The sequence below is a fragment of the Apteryx rowi genome, unplaced genomic scaffold, assembly GCF_003343035.1.
Source record: "Apteryx rowi isolate R43461 unplaced genomic scaffold, aptRow1 scaffold_247, whole genome shotgun sequence".
Taxonomy (NCBI): domain Eukaryota; kingdom Metazoa; phylum Chordata; class Aves; order Apterygiformes; family Apterygidae; genus Apteryx; species Apteryx rowi.
Genome location: NW_020448830.1, coordinates 1,158,944 through 1,182,666, shown reverse-complemented (window position 1 = coordinate 1,182,666; position 23,723 = coordinate 1,158,944).

The window sequence follows — 23,723 nt, the reverse complement described above, 5'->3', positions numbered from 1 at the left end:
TGAGGACGGAGTCCTTGGCAAGGGGCGGGTTGTGAAGGATGTGTAGCAGACGTGTCTGCAGGAAAGTGGTGCTTGAAGATTTCAGGAGGGGGATGGAGGGGAGGCCCGTATAACAGGCCCGGCCACAAGAGCAAGGATGTTTCCAGCCTTCTTCCCTTGCCTAGCTTAATGCTTAATGCTGGGGAACCAAAGTGCCAGGATATTCAAAGGCTTTTCAGAGACACAAAAAAACCCCAGACATGTTTCAGAAGGGCTCTGGTAAGTGAGTGCAAGGTGGGAGTTCAGCTCCCGTGCACACAGAGGGGCTGAGCACCCAGGCCACTGTGCTACTTGTACCATGGGGCTGAGTGTGAGGGGAAGGGAGCAGGTCCCCTCTCGTCCTGGCTGAAAATCCATAACCAGAATTAAGACGCAATGCTTGTGGCGGTCAGGGGCTGGGCTCGCTGATCCTGGGGCCCCTTTTAGTCCTTTGTTTCTAGCTCAGGGCTCTGTATCACTGCCTGACACTTTATTTAGGGGCATTAGGTTCATACAGCAAACATATCATCCCCACTGAGCCCATAAATGGGGCCCACTGCTACATATGTCTTTTCTGTGTCATTTGCTAAAGTAGGGGTGTGTTCGAGGGAAGTCAGCCTTACCTATGTACATATCTTCACCATTCTGATACCTACACATTGGCACTGATGTTCGGGGTCTGCGCTATGGCTAGTTCTCCTACCAAGCAACAGCAAAACGCCTGCTGATTGGATCCAGGAATCTGTGGAATTCTAATTTCAGGTAAGAGGGACTTAGGTAGCTTATCACCAACTAAAAATAATTCAGATGATAAAACTGACAATTAAAATATACTCAAGAAAACAATAGGAGGCAAGAGACTGACTTGGAATTGGACTTTTTCCTCCCCTTGAATAGAGACAGGACACTGCATTTGATTTTTTCTATGGAACAGAGGAAATAAGCCCTCATACTAGAATTATTATGATCATTGACTCCACAGCCACTGCAGTTAATCATTGCACACTTTTTTTCTGCCATGTCTGGAAAGGAACTGGAAATCTGTTATCTGGGGTTGAAAAACAAGCCAGGAGTATGACATTTAGGCACCTGGTTCTCYAGTTTGTGTGCATTAAATCAGTGGTGTGGACAGTGAATTAACTGCTTTTCCCTTTTATGTACCTTAGCTGGCTACAGCTGTTCTAGAACTTTTAAATATCCCAACAACTACAATATTGTTTGTCAATGCTTTCTAAATGCTCCGCTTGGCATTTGGTTGTCTCGTTAGCATCAAATGCTCTGTTTCACTTTCAGCAGCCAGAGTTTGGTTAAGGGTCTATACAGGTGTTGCGGAAATAATCAAGGGCAATTCCAGTACCATGTAAAAGCCGTACTGTTTATTTTTCTTTACACAAGGCTGCTTATCACAGCCACATGGAAAATTCCACACATGCAGTTGCTCCAGAATGCGGCTTTGTGACAGTGCAAGAAAAATGGGTTTTCGTCTGATTCAGTCACATTAAGTCTTCAGTAGGTGAAAGCACACTTGGTCTAGAGTAGCAAGGCAGAAAGAGAGAAGAGAGGCTTAAACTAAAATGGAGGCTTTGTTGGCATAAAAGATGAACCCAAATTTCTGCTGTTGGTGGCCAGTAACCTACTCCCCTGCGATGACCCAAACTCCCAGCATCAGTTTGTAGTTTGAGGAGTAAAGTTGTGTGGAAATTGCACCTCTGTGTGTTTGTGTCAGAGTTGTGCATCAGTACAGCTCCATTGACAGTTTACATGGGGGCAAAGCACTTGCTTTCTTTTCTGCTTGTTCCTCATCTGAGCCAAAGCTATGGAGAGGGCAAAGCTCCCAGGACCCAGGAGCGCTAGGGAGGAGGAGAGCATTAGCGCGGCTGGGAGGGGAGTCCAGACCAGGGCTGCTGAGGCTGCCAGCCTGCCCGCTGAGTGTCTGGCACAGGGCGTACCTGTTGGTGGCCACAGTACCCAAGGGAGCCCAGGCCCAGGCTGAGCTACCAGGTTCTGCCCTCTCCAGTCCTCTGCGACTCTTTCACAATAGTGAACTCAAAAACAAGGCAATAAATCAGGCTGAGACTGGGGTGAAGTAACTTGTCTTGTGCCTGAAGCAGCATGTGTGTGCTGTCTCAGAAGCAGCGCGGGCAAGAACTTACGGGCCAGGAAAACAAGAGCTCCTCTGTGTGTCTCGCTTTCTCCTCAGGCGTGGGCAATGTTCACCCCTGCTATATGACCTTCAGTCACGCTGATAGGTGCTTTGGGATGGCTGAAAGGGCATGGTAAAACCTGTCCTGCCCTTCACCTTTTCACTCTGATAGAGAAGTGCAGTACAGTGTGCCCAGCCTTTTCCCTTTCTCCTCCACCTCAGCCTCCAGCCTTTTCTTGTGCAAACATGTGYGGGGTCGGAAACAACCATAATCTGAATGATAGGAGCTGATGGCCATTCCTGGGTGGCCTGGAACAAGTATGGCACAGCAGCTGATGCTAATGAGAAATGGGGAAGCTGTGGCCCCTTTAGCTGTCCTTGTAAATCTGCAGATGGTGTGTGTGGATTTCATCTCCCTGCTATAGCCCTGGATTGCTGCAGAACAGGACACCATTTGGTTCTAAAGAACTAACCTCTTTAAGGATACCTCCCCCCATCATTCATAGGTAGTTCAACTAGATAGGTGTCCAGGCTGAAAATCAATATCCAGGGAACCTGCTTCATGCAATGAAACCACTAGTGTCTCTGGAGGTTACCCTGAAACCATCTGGATGTTGTAGAAGGGTGGCTTTCCTGCAGGTATTCCAGGCCCTCCTGCAGTGAGCTGTATGCTGCTAGCAAAGTTTTCTGCACCAGCACCTGGACTTGACTTTTGCTGTGCGGTGTAAACAACTTCTGTCTGGCTTGGCTCTGCTTTAAGATATTCTCCATTTTTGTAACTAGTTTATCAGTCTCTTCCTCATGACCTCTCACATCACTGTTATCTTCCTCATTAATCATATCTGACATCCAATTGGCATGTTTTGACAACCTTATCAGTGAGATTTGTATTCTCATTTGACCTCAGCTGGTAGGGGAGTCCTTGAACAATCCTCAGCCCTAATGATAAATACTGAACAGAAGAGACATCTTTCTTTATGACCTCTTGCTGTGTTCTTTAAGAAATGATGGGGGAGCCTATTATTGGGTGGTTGTCTAGTGCTGAGTGCCACAGGACCTCCTACCTTCACTGGGTTCTCCAGGCACTGCCAGAATACACATAGCAAACTCTCTAATATTTACTTGCCTATTTTAATGTAAGAAATTGCATTCTTATTCTTTCCCAACTCTATCTCTAGCCTGCTGATAGCATCTAAAAATTTATCCACAGTCAATGCCTGCCCTCACTTCAAGAATTCCAGAGCATGAACCTCTCTGAGGCTCCGCTGCCATCATCCCTGTCAAGACTGTCCAGTGAACATGCAATTATGGCACATTCAGGACTTCTCATACGTAGGAAGAAAATAAGAGAAAAAATGTGGCCAATGGGAATGTCAAAGTTCAGCGGACAGGAAGCTTTGCCTAAAACAGTGCATCTCAAGTTGTAGTGCAAGCAGCTCTCTGAGCAGCAGACTCCCTCCAAGGGGTCCCCAAAATGTGACAGTGAAAATCAAGTTTGTATAAGCTATAAAGTGGTCTACTAACTGAGATTTCTAAAAGGATTCACAACAACCCTGGGAATTTTTAGGTTTCCAAAAATGGCAAAATGTAAAAGACCTAAAGGTTACTGGAGACTAATCCACCACAAGAATATGAGACTGCCCATCATCATACTGATACCTGATAGACTGTAAATTCCTCAGGACATAGAATCTCTCTCTGTTTTGTGCTTTGTAAAGCAATGAATATTTTAATGGTGCTAGACAACTGCTTAGGGAAGATAGGCCTGATCTCAAAGCATTTAGTCAGGTAAGGTTTCTACATGCTGTCCCACAAGTGTCTTTCAGTTTCAGAAAGAGTACAGAGCAAGGCCTTCAGGATATAGCCCACGAACTGTAATTCTCATAGGACAGATGGATCCTGAGATGATCCAAACTAAAAATCCTAAATCAGTAAGGTCTCTCCTCCTGCTTGACTTCCTGTTGGGACAATAGTCTTAATGTCTGTAGCTCTCATTTGCAGCATGGGAAGCAATTACGGACTTGGGCTGAGCTGCTTTGCCTCGTGTCCATCTTCCTGGGTCTCATTAAGTATCCATGAACAACTGGAGGGATGGAATGTGCAAATGAGCGTATTCGTCACAGCAGGCTTGTCCTACCACTTGTATCAGGCACCATCATGGAGCCAGGGCAAAGCAGATGAGTCACATAAAGTTCTCAATTGTGGGATTGTCTTCCAGGGGCATCCATCCCTCACCCCTGAGCAGGAGAACTTGGGGAAGGAGGTCTGGAATGTAAGGAATATCCTGTGCCCCTTCTGTGCAAGGCCTTCTTGGAAGGGAAACTCCTGGAAAACTGAAGCTGCCTCTCCTTGCATTCATCCAAATCACCATAAAGACATTAGAGAAGGTGCGTGATCAGGCGTAATTGTCCAGGCATCCTGGCAGTAGGGGAGCAGGCTGAACTATCCAAGAGATGTTGCAGCTTACAAACCTACCCTGTGCACAAGAACTTCTTCTAGGTCTGGGGCATACTGTGCCCTTTTTTTCCAAGCCTGTTGGCAATTTACCTGCCTCTAAGTGAGGATTATACAAATCTCATATGGCACATCTATAGCAGGCTGGCTATACCTCACCTACTGTTAGGCTCTCTTGGAAAAGATTCCCATTACTTTTTTTTCCTCCCTCTGATGACACATTTTCTAAACCACAAAGCTGCTTTGATCTGAAAAACAAGAAGAGTCATGCTGTGCTGTGGGTTTTCTTTTAAAAATTCTTGGCAATTATGCACATTGGCATGTATGCCTCCCCTGGGGCCACTGCTCAGAGATCCTCCAAATGGGTCTGGTGCTTTCTTGGAGCTCTGGTCCCTTTTTCTTCCTGTGACCTTCATCCACAAAGGTTTTGCTTGTCCTTAAGTCTTGGCTGTCTTGGATCACTGCAGCTAGTAGCATACTTGAGTCCTGAAGCCTTCCAAGGATGTAAGAACTTTACCTTACATTAGACTCCCACCACTGACTCCTCATGTTCCTCCTCTGCAGCTAGGCCTGCACATTGTGCTTTTGCACTGTGGTGCTGTAGCCTCCCTCCTGTTTCATGACCCACATGGATCAGACACAACTGAACGGACTGATCCGTGATTCATCCTAAAGTTGCCTCTGACGTAGGGGTTCACAGGAGGAGAAAGGCTAATTACATCTTGTATGTGATGATCCAGCATGGTGCTACCGCATGTGTCCGAGAAGTATTTACACGAAGGTCTGTTTATTTAAAAGCAGAATTTGGCTTCAGCTGACCTGGGTCTAGTCCTGTTCAAGGGCTGCTGTTTAGTGTTTAGATTTCAAGTTTTGGAGCAGATGGTGTATGGGACATTGTATGTTAGTTTCCTGCTTTTTTCTGTCTGCAGCTCAACATGGTCCTGGAACATCCTTTCAATGACAGCCATGAGATGCCAGCAGAGCCCACACCATTTTGCCTGACAGCCTGCCTGGGAAGCTCTTCCCTGCTGCCAGTAATGACTTTGGAGCTGTTGAGTAAAGACAGTACAAATAGTCTGTTCCAGGCAGGATCTGCCTGCAGGATAGCATTGCAGAGGCTGCACTGGATTTCAGACACAGAAAGCAAAGCTTTTTATAGCTCTGTCCTTGACCTGGGAGGGAGAGAAAGTTTTCAGTCACCTCCAGCTGCCTGGTGCTCTGCAGAAAGGTAATTGGTAGTGTCTATCCATTTCCTTGCAGGCCGGCATCTGTGCACAAGCCACCAGCCACCTCCACAACTGAGCTACATGACAGCAGTCCTGGGATGACTCGCCCCAAGAGACTGCCTCAGCATTGCAGGGTGTGGTGTGCATCACTGCCTCTTTTCTGGGCAGGCCTGGGCCCTCTGCTCCTATTAGAGGTCTGCATGCCAGGTAGCAGCTCCCTGCATTGGCCGGTGGCCAACAAACTAGCCTGACCCTTTACTTTTATCATTGGACATCATGTATTAATCAGAAGACACAGCACACTCTCAGAGAGGATGCAGTTGCTTCATGCCATGCTAATCCTGCAGGACTTTCCACTTGTGCCTCTCCACTCTTCACCTGCTCTTTCCCTTTTTTGCTGTACTGAGTAGAGGCAAAGTGAGCAGGTTTTCTTTCTTTCTCTCATCCATTGAGTGCCTGCTCACAGTCCAAAAGAACCCCTCTTCCCCTTTTGTCTGATATCTAAAGGATTCCAGTTTGTCCAAGCTAAAATGTTTTCCCACCTCCTCCTCCTCCTCGGCCTTCTCTCCCAGTAATGGACTGTGCTCAGCAACAAGTGGTGAGCTATGCAAAATGCTTGGTCTCCCATCAGGTATAACAGATACTACTGTTATTTCTGCCCATCTCCATTGCCAGTAATAAGGATGTAAATAATACATGAGCTGGTGCTAGATGAAGATCAAATATACACAGAGGTGAGCTTTATGTGGTACTGTGTTTTAAGTTTGGTGAGAAGATCCACTTTGCAGCTACTTAGGATTTTTGCATTCTCTTCCCAGGAACCTTTATTTGAATATGGTCACAAGATAACATCTTAGTCCTTCATTTCAATTTCTGCTTTGCTAGACTTTGTTGGTTAAACAGCTGAGGACTTCCTGGGACAGGGTCACAGCAATGCCAGCAGGTGGTTAATGTTAATGGCTGTGAAGATTTTTCACTGCAGGAGGGTAAGCAAAAAGGTTTCAGGTTAAAGGGTAGGATTTTTCCATTCTCTTTGTCTCTTCCCTCACTCAAAAGTACCYTGAACAGCACCGCCTAAAGCATCCCCATCTGAGGCCTATGGTTATCTTCCTCCTTTTACTGCAGAATGGCAAAAGTTCATCAAAGTCAGGATATTGGCACTGGTGAAATGAAACAGCCGTTTACCTCTCCAGAACATTTTGATGATCTTTATTTTATTTTTTTTCTTTATTTGCATGTGACGTAATTTGAAAATACGTCATATTTCATCCAATATGACGTATTTTCAAATTATGTCACATGCAAATTGAGCACAATACAAAGCAAATCTCTGAAGCTATCAAAATTGCCAGTTTGGGACACTTTTCTGTTCAAGATTTTAAAATCTTTTCCTGTCACAGAATCACAGAATCACAGAATGGTTGAGGTTGGAAGGGACCTCTGGAGATCATCTAGTCCAACCCCCCTGCTCAAGCAGGGTCACCTAGAGCACATTGCACAGGATTGCATCCAGGCGCGTTTTGAATATCTCCAGAGAAGGAGACTCCACCACCTCTCTGGGCAGCCTGTTCCAGTGCTCTGTCACCCTCACAGTGAAAAAGTTTTTCCTCATGTTAAGATGGAATTGTCTGTGTTTCAGTTTGTGCCCGTTGCCTCGTGTCCTGTCACTAGGCACCACTGAAAAGAGTCTGGTCCCATCCTCTCGACACCCTCCCTTCAGATACTTGTACACATTGATAAGATCTCCTCTCAGCCTTCTCTTCTCCAGGCTGAACAGGCCCAGCTCTCTCAGCCTTTCCTCATAAGAGAGATGCTCCAGTCCCCTAATCATCTTTGTGGCCCTTCGCTGGACTTGCTCCAGTAGTGCCACATYCCTCTTGTACTGGGGAGCCCAGAACTGGACACAGTACTCCAGATGTGGCCTTTGTTGATGTTGCTGCTTGGTCACTGAGAATGCATCAAAAAGCTTGCTGTGCTCCTTTTCTCCCCGTGAAAAAGGTACCTGTGCCTCTTGCTGCCGCACACTGATCTGTTTCTAGCACACTTGAGACACACAGGTCACGTGCCTTTCCTGCTGCTTCTGAGCTTGTGCATCATGAATGAAATTATGCATATGAATGCTCTTTTCACAGCCCACGGGGGGGGGGGGCAGGCAATGCGGTAAGGCAGCATGGCTGAAAAACAATGAGCTCACATTAGGAAGCCTTTGCTTTGCAAATCAACTAACCAGGGATGACTCAACCTGAAGGCAGGCATGTGCTTAAGTGGAAGGCACTGTAATGAAACTTCCATCCTTCCTAGGTTAGAAACTGCAGGGAGTCAGAGCAAGTGTCAGAGAATCAAAGACAGTGGAAATGTCAAGTTTCCAGGCTGTTTTAAGATTATAAAGAATGTTTTAAGGTCATAAATAAGGTATTTTGGGAACAGAGAAGGCTGAAAGGCCTGTCCTGCTTCTGGCCAGTTGCCATTCTCCTCAGAATTTGGGTGACAAAGCAGAGGTTATTGCCCCAGCACACTGCTTCTCCAGTCAGAGCAGGGGACAAGGTTTGGGCTCTCTGTGAGGCAGGGAACCAGGCCTTGAACTACGGGGCAAATCTAGGTTACAGCAGTTACCTCACTCATGGCCCATTTCTGTGCATTGGTGTCTTGATGGAGTAGTATGTGATGGTGTAGAGGAAGGCTATGGTAATGCACAAAGTTAAACTGACATGGTTCAGCATTTACTTTGGCTTTTGGGGTTATTTCACTTTGCATTTTCTAACAATTTTTCATGTTACCTTCTTGTATATGGAATATTATTTCTCTCCCCCACTAAGTTGTTGTTTCATTCCTAGTGGTAGCTCCAAGATGTTGGTCTTTCAGGGGCTGTAACTGTGTTTTCTTTTAAGTTAACTTTCCTCTAGTAACTACTGAATAGTCAGTATTCGTGTTCTGCAGTTCTTCACTGAGTATCACGTGCAAGTTAACACAGGCAGACTCAAGACCCAGAAAGGACAGTCTCCCTGATAAAGGGTAGAGTGGAAACAGCCCAACAGTGCTTTCCTCACCAAACGTGATCCTGTCTTTTGCCACTGTGAGGACCTCAGGGTGGGCAGAAGTGACCTGTGTATCTCATGATGACTCTGCAAGGGAATCTGCATTTTATTTAACTTTGCAAAGGGAAGAGGCTTCTGACCCGGCCATCCACATCCAAGCTGCCTCTCATTGCTTTGGAGGGCAGTGCTTGGGAAAAAAAAATCAAGATCAGTAAAAACAAATCAATTTGAGAGCTGATGACTTGTCAGCACCCAAAGCCTAGGCAGGAGCATAGTGCACCACTGAGCAGAGCTCTGATGGTCACTCGGGGAGGTGAAGTGAGAAACCATGCAGCTTCGATAGCCTGGAGATCCCCCCATAGCTGGGAGGCTCACACATGACAGTGGGAGAGAGTTTTCAGGAAGACTTGAGCACTCCAAGAAGTGCTGCTGGCTGTTTGCTTGGCAGACTTTCCTCTCCATGTCTCTTAGAGGACACCCTGTTCTGCTATCTCAGCAGCAAGAGGCGTTATCTGGATCCCATTTACCTGTGGTGATTAAAGATCCCCTTACAATTGTGCTGAAAAAAAACAGTGGTCTATCCAATCTCCTGAAGTTATTTTTCATTTAGTGGCATACTTCTTTTGGCTGAAGGATTTTCAAAGGTGTTTAAAAACATTAAATATCCAGCACTCATACAGTTTTCCTGGATGATGGCAGCTGGCTATTGCATTTTAGACATCTGGAAATCCTAGTTGGGATTCTTTCTAGGTTTCCTCTGCTCTGCTCTGCTGTGGAGTTTCTTTATGCAGTAAGCATTCCCATATGCACCCCCAGACATGGTCATATCTATCTTACATTTGCAGACATATGGAATGAATAGCTAGCAGCTTTATTGACATTTCTGTACAGGGAGCAACTTTCATAACAAAATGATGTTTAGACATCTAGTTCAGCTGCAAATTTACATCTGTCACGCAGATCCTAGACCTGCTTTCATGAAATGTACTGCCATAACAAATACTAAATTACTCCAGTGTCAATACTAAGAACTTCAAGTATTCCCACACACTTCTCTGCTATCATTTTGGGATATTGATATCCTTTTTTTTTTCCTGTTATACTGTATTTTGGGCCTAAAGCAATAGAGCCAATCAGTAGTAAAGCACCTGGATATCTCCTACATCAGTGCTCAAGAAAACAGTGTCAAAATTGGGGAATAAAGGAGGGGAGGAGAGGAGAAAGGGAGGAGGCTCTTAGTTTCATTTAATGATGTCTACTAATACTTGTGATGTCAGAAACTGAAGAAACATCATCTACAGCTGGAGAAGGAGAAAGAAGGAAATATTTAATTCCATTTTCAAATCCTAAAGCCTATGAAGTGACAAATGGTGCTTATCCTATCTGAAAAAAAATGTTATTCTTGTCATTGCTGCCAGCTTTCACAGTTTTCATGTGTGTCTCATGACAAATGGTATCTCTTCAGGCCTAGCTTTGATTATACAGGAATCTCAACAATCTTTTTTTTTTTAAGCCTAAAAATATATCCTAGAGCAGAACCTGAGGAATGAAAAACTGGAAGACAGAGAATTCATTGTACTTTGCCTTGTTTAAGCAATTTTTAAGGAATTCTGATCATTTTGCATTACTTTTTATTTTTCCAAGTCAGCAATACCACACTACAGAACAGGAAGGCACAATATATGTATATATATGTACACATACATACATGTTACTTCATTTGTAGCTATAGTTTCTCTTTGCAGAGAATATCCTTTGTGTTTAAATTTATCATGTTTGTATGTGCAAGCCTTGTATTTTTATATAGCTATTGGACCATTACATCTATAGGAGGTGTAAAACTGAGTAATTACATTTTTGTTTGTTCACATGGTACATTTTCAGATTAGTCTGGGAAAATGTGTGCCATAATACCCCAAAAAGCATCCATACTGTAAGATTGTGAGGAGAAATTTTATGACAGACTTCTAATAATGTGGTTTAAAAAAGCCTAAAGAACAGGAAAAATATCTCATTATCAGAAACTAGAACTTCATACCAAGATACAGAGAATCTAGAATTAAGGAAAGCATCCAGAAGATATTTTTCTGCTATTGAATATTAGTGGGAACATGCAAGTAAAACCAATGCTTAGATGCAGATAGTTGGTGCATATATTTTACCATATATATTTGCACTGGACATCAAACATTTAAAGCAGGCAACCGCCCATCCCCCCAGTTTACCAAAAGTCCTGTGCACTCATTCATTTTCACAGCAGCAGTGTTTTTTAAGGCACTGAGCCACCAAAGCACCGTATGTCACTGTGCATCACTTTTCAGAAACAAGGGGATGATGCCTGAACAGGGGCAGACCTCCAGTTAGATAGGGCCAGAAGATTTCAGTCACTGTGAAAGTGTCCCTGAAACATACTGCCCAGTGCTCCGCAGCAGGGAGCCCATGAACGAAGACCCGGATGTGCAGGAGCACAAAGGTAGGCAGGCCAAGGTGGAAGGATCAGCGCAGGACTGATAAAAAGGATAGATCTGACCACCAAGAAGAGAAGATGGCCTATGGCCATCCTCCATCCCTGGTAGGGATGAAGCCTTGAGAAGGGGTTAGGAGAGGAGGTAGATCATGGCCTTGACCTCCTACTAACATAGCAGCAAGGCTGCAGAGTGGAGGGGGTATGGGATGGAGAAGCAACCTCTMCCATCCTAAATTACTTTCTCACCTTTCCAACCCTTCCACAGCCAGGCTATGTGGAAAAGTGACCCTAGTAGAGATGGTGCTTTCCAGGCACAATGACTTGGTGTGACAGGRTGCCTACTGTGCCCCCTTCTCCACTAGGGCTGACAGATTTGAGCTAGGCCAGCTGATCTGGCTGAAGCAAGCTTGGAAGCACTCATGCTCCGTGTGCTGGCAGACTGCTAGGGCAGTAACCTAGAGGTGACAAGCAGCTGGGGGTGAGGAAGGACATCCTCAGTTGGCACAGCTCATTCTCAATACAGGAACCTGCCTAAAAATTATAACAGGTCTTCTCTTCTAAACCCCCATGGACAATTAGAAGAAATTACTGCCTCCAGTCTGCCATCCACTCTACCTCCCTGACCCTCCAGGTCCATGGGCAGGCATATTAATTTGGGATATCCCTCACCTCTTTTGGTCAAAAGGAGCCAGATTATCAAACTGGCAAATCATTTAAACTACTTGGTCTCACTCAGCTCATTTTGACAGAAAGATATCTGGGACCACTCACACCAGCAGGTATGACGCATTGAAGGGGCAGCAATCTCCATCAGAGATGAGAAGCAAGGGTGAGTTAGTGGCAGAACAGCTGCTTGCAGACTGTCTGTCTGTCTGCACCGGCAGTATGCAGAAAAGGTTTTGCACAGGAAAGGCCTGGGAACTATTTATTAGTTTGAGGATGGCAGGCATACCACACATCCTTCTAGAAACAACCATGTGATAGGCAGAAGATAAGACAGCCAGTTCCCTTGGGGAAATTCAAGCAAAGGTTTGGTGGTAGTGGTATTTACCAGGCACCYGCTCACTATGAACTAGATGAAACCAGTAGTACAAAGGCCATACAAAGGCCATATAGTTGCTATCAGAGCGTCAGGGCATTGGGACACTGCTGATTGTGTGGGATTCAGACCAACATCCTGAGTGGCATTGCTGGTATCTCCTGTCAGGYAGACTAGCTCTGGTTACTTCTCTTTCCTGCCAGTACTGGTAAGTGTGGGAGGTGTTGAAGGGTGAAAGGCAAGGCTGGTTGGACAGTGGTGCGAAAGGAAGGCTGTGCAAAGCAGCATGTGAGTGCTAGGCATGGCCCTATTGCAGGAGACACTCTGCTCCTGGTCTCTACCCAGGAAGAGTACCTCTTTCTCTTTACATCTTCAGGATGACACAGTGCAAGAAGCTGAGGTCCTGGTCCCATCATTTCTCTTTGGGAGCAGTTTTGGCCCTGCTCAGCCCTGGTTCTTTGTTCTGGAGTGATGCCTTCTCACATATGCGGATTTGCAGTAGGGGCGAAAAACAGGCAGGCCTAAGAACAAAATAGGTGTACGAGCTTGGGCTGTACCTCTTGTTCCCYGTAAAACCCATGTACATCTAGAGCAGTTTCATAGAAATCAGTAGATTCCCTTCTGATTTACACCAGAATAGTAAAGCAAAAGCTCCTGAGGAGTTCAGGTTCCCAGAAGAGCTATGTACTTTAGTACAAAGTATCCACCCTTTTCTCTGGCCTCTTTCTTTGGGATGACTCATACAGATTTCTGCTTGCAGTTGCCTTCAGTCACTCCGTGAGTCTACTGTGATTCAGCTGTTCTCATTTTGAACTCCCTCAGAGAATTCAGTCAATCCCAGCTTACCAAGATCGGAAACTAATGAAAATAACATAATACAATTTCCAGAGATGCTTGATATGCTTGATACTAAGCCACCTTTCTCTGTTGCATCATCATGCAGTTTCTCTGCAGGAACAGATTAACTCTCTAACACTCAGTGGGACAACAGGCATTGGGTTGTCTGCCACAATCTCCAGTGGATAGTTCACAGTCCAGCTGTGTGTTTTTTACCACACATGTTATGAATAAAATAGGGCATACTACACACAAATGGAAATACATGGGAACATTATTTTACTCGGCCAGATTGTGTCCTGCTGTCAGTGTTGGCCCAAAGAGTTATGGCTTTCCACTAAAAAGAAGATATCCTATTTGAAACAGGAAGATATGAGGTTAGGAAAGGTAAAATGTTCAGCATCTCCAAAGATGCTCAGTATCTGGAGCAGGTCTGGCAGAAACTCTTCTGCTTAGATCTGGAAGGTTGAGAGGAAGTCATATTTAGAAGCCCAAGTACAAGTTTGTGTGGAAAAATAGATATGAAGGGGATCCTGAGAAGAACAGCTGACAAAAAGGACCAGGGAATTGTCTCTGCAAATCAACTGGCAGAAAAGAGCTGACTCTTTGCTGTAAACAGCATAAATAGAAACTTGAACAGGGCAACAAACTGCTTTAAGTGGAAAGAGATGAAGGGAAGGCAAAAACATGGATTCTGTTGATTAGAAAGTTCCACTGGGTTTAGCAAAGGGCTGAAGAAAGTATGGGGTGAGGAAAGACTTGTTTTGGGTAAAGTTGCGAAATGAGCTGTGATGTTATTGTAAAAAAACTATTTTGAGCTTTGTACAAGTATTAGGAGGCAGTTTTTAAAAATTCCAGGGAAAAGGGAAACCAAAGCAGCAAGATCTAGCAAAATCTCTTTTCTGTCTGCTTTTGCTAGCAATAACTTAACTCAAGTTACAAATGAACATTGTTTTTGTTCAAGATTCAGCATGCTACCTTTTAATTTCCAGTGAGAGATTTTCCAGTGCACATCTGTGAACCATCTAAGAAGTCCTACAGCAAAAACAGGAAAGACGAATGATGACATTAACCAGTAAAACAAAACAAGGCAAAAAAATCCAAAGACAACCAAAAAGTGATGTTTGGAAAGAAACGCAAAACAAAGGTTTTTTTTCCCCTTTTTTTTTTTAATACACCATAAAGAGCATAAAGGGCACACATATAATTTCTTTTCCTTTGGGACACAGCTGTAAACCACATAACAGCAAAAGAAACTCAAATAAGTTGACGAGAAGTCTGGAGCAAATGCCTGCCTCTGATGGAAATGCCTCAGCATTGTTGTTGATCCCAGGACCTCTGCTACTTCTCAAATAAAAGACTCTACCACTGCGGCACACCCATGGGCTAGATCAGGCCTTGGCTCAGGAGCAGCATGGAGCAAAAACTTGACTTCCTGCAGAACACAGGATGTTGCATGGCCATCTGCAGAGCCTCCTGGGCAGAGGGATGTGATGAGATCACAGGAAAAATCCCAATCCCTGTGGCAATAAGTTCCTGTGGGGGACTACCAATACCATAAACAAAGCCTTTGGTTTCCCAGAAACAGTTGCTTTTCATTTTAGCAGGTTACCCCCTTACTGCCAGGTGACCAGATTTGCTACCCAGCTTTATTCTTTGGAAGATAAGTTCATTAAAATGCCCTCCTCAATCAGACCAATGAGCCATCTAGCCCAGCACTCTGCTTTCAGCACTGGCAGTCAGAGATGCTACTCTGGGAGAGCGCATGAGCCTGGCTGCCTTCTGCAGTCCATTCCCCTCTGGCTCCACAGCATCCACAGCTGTTACACTAGGTACCTCCCTGCCCAGTCCTGTCAGCATCCCCTCACAGGCTTCTTGCCCATGAGTCTGTCYGATCCCTTTCTGAACCTGCCAACACTGTCTGCCTCCACAACTGCTTGGGGCACCAAGCTGCAGAGCCAACTGCCCTGCCACCCCTGCTGGCTAGAGAAGTCCTTCCCTAGGGCCATTTGAAACCACCCTCCTACCAGCGACCCCCTCAAGTGACCCCTGCTGTAGTACTGGAACACTGCGTGAGTACGTCTCACCTTATGCAGCACCTTCAAGATTTCATAAATCTTGATTGACCATGTCTCCACCTCAGCCTTCCCCTCTCTCACTTGAACAATCCCAGCTTTCTAGCCTTTCCTCATAAGGAAGCTGGTCCCCTTGACCCTTTCTGCTGCCCTTCTCTAACCCGCTATATCCTTCTTCAGGTGCAGAGACCAGAAGAGCACACACTACTCCACATGTGGGTGCATCAAGGCAGAGCAGCAAAATGATGGCCTCTGTCTTTTCAACACCCTCCCTGAAGACACATTTTCCTGGCTTTCTGGCTGTCACTGCATGCTGAGCTGATGATTTCAGACAACTGTCAATGATGACTCCAATGGCCTTTTCTTAAGTGGCAGCTGCTAGTCCTTAGTTCAGCACCATGTAAGCATGGTTTATATTGCTGTGCCTAAGACACCTCACCTTACATGTGTATACACTGGAGGTCAGGTGCCCCCTTCCTCGGTTTTGTTAAGTCCTCCTTACAGTTCAGCATTTTACTAGATAAAAAAGCCTGGTATTGACGGAAAACCTGGGCACTGAGACTGCCCTCCTCCACACCGCTGATAAAGATGTGGTATAAAACCAATCCCAACACTGGTTCCTGGGGGTCCTAATGCTGCCTTTTCTCCATCTCAAAAGTAATTGTTGAGTCCTAACCTTTCTTTCTGCTTTGAAACCGCAAAGGGACCTTTTCTCCAATCTGTGGTGACTTAGTCTCTTCATAGCCTTTGTTGAGGAACTTTGTCAAAAGCTTTTTGAAAATCCAAATAAATTATGTGCCCTTTATCCATGTGCTTATTACCAGCTGCATAGAATTCCAGAAGGTTAGTGAGGCAGGATTGCCCTTTACAGAAGTCATGTGGACTGTTTCCATCAACATCATGTTTATGCATGTCATCTTATGGCTGTAAGACTCACTGGTCTGTATTTCCCCAAGATCCCCTGTAGTTGGGAGCAGCTACATTGTTGAACTATCATGTAAATGGTGTCTGGTCCTGCTGACCTACTGATCTCCAGCTTATCTATCTGGTTTGATATGCCCTGTGAATTTATGTCAGGATGGTCTAGCTCCTCTGACTGACTGCTATCAAGAATATGTTGGGTGTGGGACTCTCCCTAATGTCTTCAGCAGGAAAGACTGATACATAAAATTCACTGAGCCTTTTGTTGTATCCTTGTCATCCCTGAATGCCCTTTTCCACTTTTGTCATCAAGCTAGCTAGCATCCTGCTTTTGATATACAAAGAGCTTTTTAGTATCAGCCTTTGCATGGCTCAACTCACACTCTTTAGCCCTTGAAATTTCCTGCATATGTTTGACTTGCCATGTTTTACGGGCTTTCCTGTTCTCCCTATTTGGGTAAGCTTCCCATTTTTAAACATTAACCTGTTATCTATGATAGCATCCTTAATGTTCCTATTGAGCCATGAAATGGCTTTTTTGGACCACATTGCTTTCTTTTCAAATTGTGGCACAACTTTTACCTGGGATTTTAATATGGTATTTTTTAACAGCATCTAGGCTGCCTGTAAGCTTCTTGCTTTTTGGACTGCTCCTTTTAAGGTTCTCTTTTTTTGTGTGTGTGTGTGTCATTTTTATATACCTTACTTGAAATTAAATATCCATGGGCTGGATTTATTTGGGTTGTTCTCTCCCTTTACAACGTTGATCTAAGTGTACTGTGGTTACTATCACAGAACTGTTCTTCCATTAATACCTCTTGAAGTAGGTTCAGTGAGACCAAATCCAGCATAGTGTCTTTTTTTGTGGGTTCTATGACCAGTTGTTTGAGGAATCAATCGTTTATTGTGTCTCTGCTTCTCATCTGGATTAGGCATTGATCCAAATGTGGGTAATTGAAATTTCCTCTTCCTACTACCTGCATTAAATTTGTAACTTCTCACTTAGCAGTTCACAGAATCACAAAACCACAGAATGCCTGAGGTTGGAAGGCACTTCCGGAGATCGTCTAGTCCAGCCCCCCCACTCAAAGCAGGGTCAACTAAAGCAAGTTACTTCTGACTATGTCCAGTCAGGTTTTGAATATGTGCAAGGGTGGAGACTCCACAACTTCTCTGGGCAACCTGTTCCAGTGTTCAACCACCCTCACAGTAAAGAAGTTTTTTTTTTTTTATGCTTAAATGGATTTTCCTGTATTTCAGTTATGCCCATTGCCTCTTGTTCTGTCACTGGATCTCACTGAGCCTGGCCCTGTCTTCTTTACTGCCCCCATCAGGTATTTATACATATTGACCAGATCCCCCCTGAGCTTTCTCTTCTTCAGGCTGAACAGGCCCAGCTCTCTCAGCCTTTCCTCATATGAGAGATGCCTCAGTCCCCTAATCATCTTTGTGGCCCTTCACTGGACTCACTCCAGTATGTTTCTGTCTCTCATACTGGGGAGCCCAGCACTGGACCCAGCACTCCAGATGTGTCTCACCAGTGCTGAGTAGAGGGAAAGGATCACCTCCCTCAACCTGCTGGCAACACTCTGCCTAATGCAACCCAGGATGCCATTGCCCATCTTTGCTGCAAGGGTGCATTGCTGGCTCATGTTTAACTTGTCCACCAGGACCCCAGGTCCTTTTCTGCAAAGCTGCTTTCCAACCAGTCAGCCCCCAGCATGTGCTGGTGCAAGGGGTTATTATTTACCAGGTGCAGGGGTGAACCTTCCCTAGGGTTTCACTCACATGTCACACCGGCACACTCACACCGTCATCAATAGTTGCTGCCTATGGTTGTTCAATGGCTCTTGCAGCAGATGCTGAGCCGGTCATTGAAGGGTCCTCTACAGTGCAAGGCCAGGTAGAAAATAGATGAACTCTTCCTACACTGTCCAGTAAGTTACCCAGAGGGGGCACTGGCAAGGGAAAGAAGGTAGAGCATAGATGATTTTCTGATCTTGTGATTTCTAGCTCCTAAGGGGCTGCACAAAGGCTGTGCCTGTACAGCACAGGAAGAAAATGGGTGGAATACAGGCAGGCACAGTCACACTTTATTGGGTAACAAGTACAATAAAGAAGAAATTGTACAAATTTTAGCCCATTTTGTCACCAGGTTCTCCCATAGGCCCAAAGTGCTAAGTTCCAGCAAGTTTTCAGTTTTGTTTTCTAAAGAAGTTGCATATGCAGTCTTCAGCCTGTATTCCTCACCCGTCTAGAGATACACTGTTTCTAAGAGGTGAAATGTTGCCTTGCAAATGTCATCCATTGCTTTAAGAAAAGGAATTCCACTGTCAAGAGGCTTCATCTCAATACCAAGGGATCTGTAACTCCACTGGAAAATTTTTAGGAGTCTGCAAGTCAAAAGAGATTGAGAATTCCAACCTAGATTAAAGCAACTTCTCGAACTACACCTTCATCTGCTGTGCAGCCCAACACCAAATTATACTGTGAATACAGTGTATCTGAAATTCAACCCAGTTTAGTACTGAAATGGGGAATTACAGGAGTCATCTGTCTAGACTCTCCTCTGCACCTCCCAAATTACAATCAATCAGGTTTGAAATTTAGCCCAAACAACTAGAGAAATACTATTTATTCTGCAGAGATACTTATAAACAAACAATTACAGTAAAATGCAATATGAACATCACTGGGAACATAAACAGAAAAGCCATGCTAATTCATGAAGCTCTGCCTAACACATTTAAGACCAATGTTACCCAAAATTACAGGAAAACTCTTTCCTTGGCTTGTTCAGAAAGCATTCAGGTAACAGATAAGGTTAGCAGCATGCTAATYGCAATGATGGAGCTCTCAGAGAAGTCAGCCCAGCCTGGAGAGGCTTTTAAATTCATGACAATCCCTTTCCTTCTAAGGATCCATGTGAGGACCCCCTCTATTTGGTATTCATGAGGCTGCATTTGGAGTACTGTATCCAGTTTGGGGCTCCTAGTAGAAGAAAGACATTGACAAATTGGAGAGAGTCCAACAGATGGTCACCAAGATGGTCAAGGGGCTGGAGCACATGAGGTACACTGAGATGCTAAGATGACTGGGTTTGTTTAACCCTGGAGAAGAGAAAGCTAACGTCTACCTAGTAAGAGTTACAGAGAAGACAGTTACACACCTTTTGGAGGTGCACAGCAAAAGAACAGCAGACCTGATCACAAGTTGCAACAAGAGAAATTTCACCTGGGCAAAAGGAAAAAAAAATTCACAAGAATAGTTAAGCACTGGAAAAGGTTGCCCAGAAAGGTGCTAGCATCTCCATAGTTGGAGATACTCAAAATTGACTGAACTAGGCCCTGAGAAGTGCGAAGTAACTTTGACATTATTCCTGTTTTGAGCAGTAGTTTTTCCTCCACCCTTAGCTTTTGGCATATTTTTCCCTGAAAGTTCACCTATAACTTGTGGCAAGGTGATTGTCTTCTCTGGGCATAAGCTTTCCCAGAAAGCCAGGCTTCAGTACTGCTCAGTGCACAGAACACAATGAAGAAGCTCCCTCTGGTAATGGACAAGTTTGGCATGTCACAGTGCCTCACTGTGTCTGGAAACATAAAGACGATAGAACCATTTTAACATGATCTCTAAAAGACATTCCAGGTTTTATGAAAGGCAATGGGCACAAACTGAAACACCGAAAGTTCTGTCTGAACATAAGGAAAAGCATTTTTACAGTTAGGGTGACTGAGCACTGGAACAGGCTGCCCAGAAAGGTTGTGGAGTTTCCATTCTTGGAGATATTCAAAAGTCATCTGGACAAAATCCTTTGAAACGTGCTCTAGGTGACCCTGCTTGAGCAGGGGGGTTGGACTAGATGATCTCCAGAGGTCCCTTCCAACCTCAACCATTCTGTGATTCTGTTCAATCTGACATGATACTAAAGGAAGTAGGAAATATTTGTGTGTCTGTGGGGCGGGGGGAGGAAGTCATCTGGTTGTTTGAAAGAAACCTTGGAAACAAAATACTAAAAATGAAATTATCCCCAGCTCCGAATATATTTATTTACACTTCTTTCCTCTCTCATCAGGGTAGTTCCCTTCAGAAAATACAGTCCAGCATTCTCAGCCCTCCAGCGTAGTAAGAGTAGGTCCAAGATGAATAGCTCTTCCAGTGCAGGGCAAGTTGGAAAAGACTCAAGAACAAACTTGAAGACATTGATCCTTTGCAGGCAAACTAATCCCTGCTTTTCCAACCTTTCATCCCATGTAAACCGCCTGCCGCAGAAAGTTGCTAACTAGGACATRGAATGCAAAATGTGCATTAAATGAATGGGTTTGGCAGAGGGAACATCTGTTCATGAGTAATTTCTTGTTCCCTACATATGATAATGGTTATGGATTAGTGTACAGAATGCTGAACTTGTTTACAGTTCCTAGGAACTGCATGTTTTGAATCATTAATAAAGAGTGTTTTTAAATGCAGAATTTCTCATCAATATCAGCTTTGCTGCTTTTCCCCTCCCTAAATAGGTACAATTCAGGGTGCAAATTAAATATCAGTGAGATTCATTTAATATTGCTCTGTCAGCAACCACAGAGGTCAACATTTTTATTATCACAGTCTGTTCTACTTAGTTAATATTCACTACAGTTACCAGGCAACAATAGAACCATTTTAACATGATCTCTAAAAGATATTCCAGGTTCAATCTGATATGATACCAAAGGAAGTAGGAAGTATTTGCTTGAGGGGAGGGGGATGTCTGGTTGTTTAAAACAAACTTTGGAAACAAAGAACTAAAAATGAAATTATCCCCAGCTCAGAATATATTTATTTACACTTCTTTCCTCTCTCATCAGAGTCGTTCCCTTCTAAGGGAGAGTGGGCTAACCAGAGGATGAAGAGGATTCTGCATCTAATGCTCATCCTTGAGCAGTTTTCTCTGATCAAACTCTCATCTTACTCAGATGCTTCTTTCTCTCCTTGCTTTTCACCGTACTCTTTAGTTCACTCTACTGTGGGGATATTGCTTTTTTAAGAAATAAAATGAACTTTTCAATACAAGTATATATGTGTAAATCCCAGCTAATCATTACACTGACTTAAGCCCTGTCTAGTGTTAAATGTAGATTTGTAGAAGTGTAGATTTGCTGAGCTCCCCACACACAGCACATACATTTGCTCATTTCTGTTTGTCATCTTTATGTGATATTGCCCCTGCCCTGGTGCTTATTTTCACTAGACTGTAACGTGAGCCCACTGAACGCAGCCACTCCTGTGTGTGACTGGGAGGTCTGCATTCCAGCTCCCCATTTCAAGCCCATCAGAGCTGGGAGCAAGAATAGTCCATGACATACTCCAGTTGGAATGCCTTTTTTAAAGGCGTTTTTGGAAACACTCCAAACACAGCAAGTGCAGGATGAGGATCTGATTTCACCTCTAATGCAAGACATATTCATGTGAAAACTTCTCTTCAACAGAGAGATGGCATCATCAGTTAAAGTTGTAATTAGTTTTCTGGTGTTATCTGATTGTGATAAACATGCGCATACGCCCACACCCACACATAACCGCACTCACACCCTGTCATAGCTAAACTAACCTGAAGGGAAACAGTAGTGTGGATTTTCTTCTCTGTCAGAAAAGGTATTTAGGAAGACTTGGGGATTGTTGGACAAGTTTTATCAGACAAGATAAGACAAGAAAAGAAAAATCACTAGAAAAATCACATGGTTATATTTTGAATTTTTTTAAACTATTTTCTCCACTGCAGAATTTGGTCTGGAAGATTCTAACTGTGATGTGTTACACTCTCTGGAGAAGAGAGTCCAGGACCACTGCCCCCCAGAATGACCTCTCCAAGACACTTTAAGCCAGCTTCCAGTGAGAGAACATTTTTCACACAACTACCCCATTTCTACCTGTCAGTTCTCAAGAAAGACCTACCAAAAATAAGCCTAGGAACTATTATTCACCTCTACTGGCTACTAAAAATCAGCAGATCAGCAGAGACATTTGTTTAGTGTCATTGTGCAATGTTTCACACATCCTACTGTTACCAAAGGCCGATTTCGGTGACACTACCACCTGCTAATCCTTCTCAGGCCGATGAGTGCTCATTACCTACCTGTGCCCCCAAAGCCACATCCCCTGTGGTTCACATCAAATGTCATCACCTTATTCTGTTAAAGTGATTATTAAAAGTAAACTGAACTCAGAGTGATTGCTCCCAAGCTGTACTAAGTATGAAATTTGCAGCTTCTGTTTCAGATCTATAAAACCTTCTTTGCTCAAAGATTTAGGTATAGTTTTCAACTGCATGGGTTGGTCTAATGAAAAATTAGACCTACAGTCCTTTCCTTGTCTATGTCCTTAGACCATCAGAGCTATTACAACAATAAGTAACGTTAGGGGCTGGACATATCCACTTCCCATGATTACAGAAGGCCTTAGGATCCCTTTTGGCACTAAGTAACTAAACAATGAAGCTTTCACCTCAGAACAAAGGCAGGGGAGTTTCTTTGGCTATCTGTGATTAGCTATTTGTGTGGCTATGAAAGACACGTAGACAGAGCAGAGAAAAAAGATAGCAAGTAAGTGCAGACAAACAGAGAAGTCTTCATAGCAGGAAAAATCCCCCCACCCTAACACAGATTTTTGGCTCAGCACTGGCAAAGAGAATGTCTTTGTTCCCAGCTCCAAGATGCTGTCACTCCTGTTTGATTTCTTCTGTACTCAAAGAAACAGACTTTTGCACATTCTTTGTAAATGAAAGGGACTGTATTAAAGAACTGATAATTGTTAATTTTTCTTCTTAACAGAAACTGCCTGCAGGGTTCTTCTTTTTGGCCAACAGTTTGTTAGAAAGCAGTAATAGTACTCTGAATGAGTCTGATGTGTTACATTTATCTTTATTTGCCTTTATTGATCCAAATGAAGGAGAAGCAAATTGTACTGGATGGATGCTGGAGCATTTCAGCAGGAGYTGCCTATATTGGAACTGACCAGATATTTGAGCTTTTGTAAGTTTGCAGATAAATGCTCCAAAACACTGTCAAAGGGTCCCCATATGGGATGTAGCTTGTGGTGGTTATAAATCTGAAAGGGCGTCTTAAAAAGATTAAATCTGCTTGTCCCTCTAGGGAGATTTGCACAGTAATAAAAATTACAAACTTAAAGATAAACACATTCCAATCCATCTTCCAAAAGCAAGACTTTATGTCAAAACATTACAGCCCATTCATGAATAGTATTTTAAAGAGCCTGAGAAGATTTCCAGATAAAGAATATTGCATCAAACCGGACCTCAAATTGTTATATAGTTATAATTACTTACACAGACAAAATGTATAAGAACATAATAGGGTTATTTTGCAAATGAGAAATTCTGGATCTTCAAATGTTAAACACTATTAATAAGGCCATCTCTGCCAATGCTGAATACTCAATAATCTAGAAACACAATTAAGAAACTCAAATATCTTAAACTCCGACTTGTTCCTCACTGCCTCTGATTTTTTATC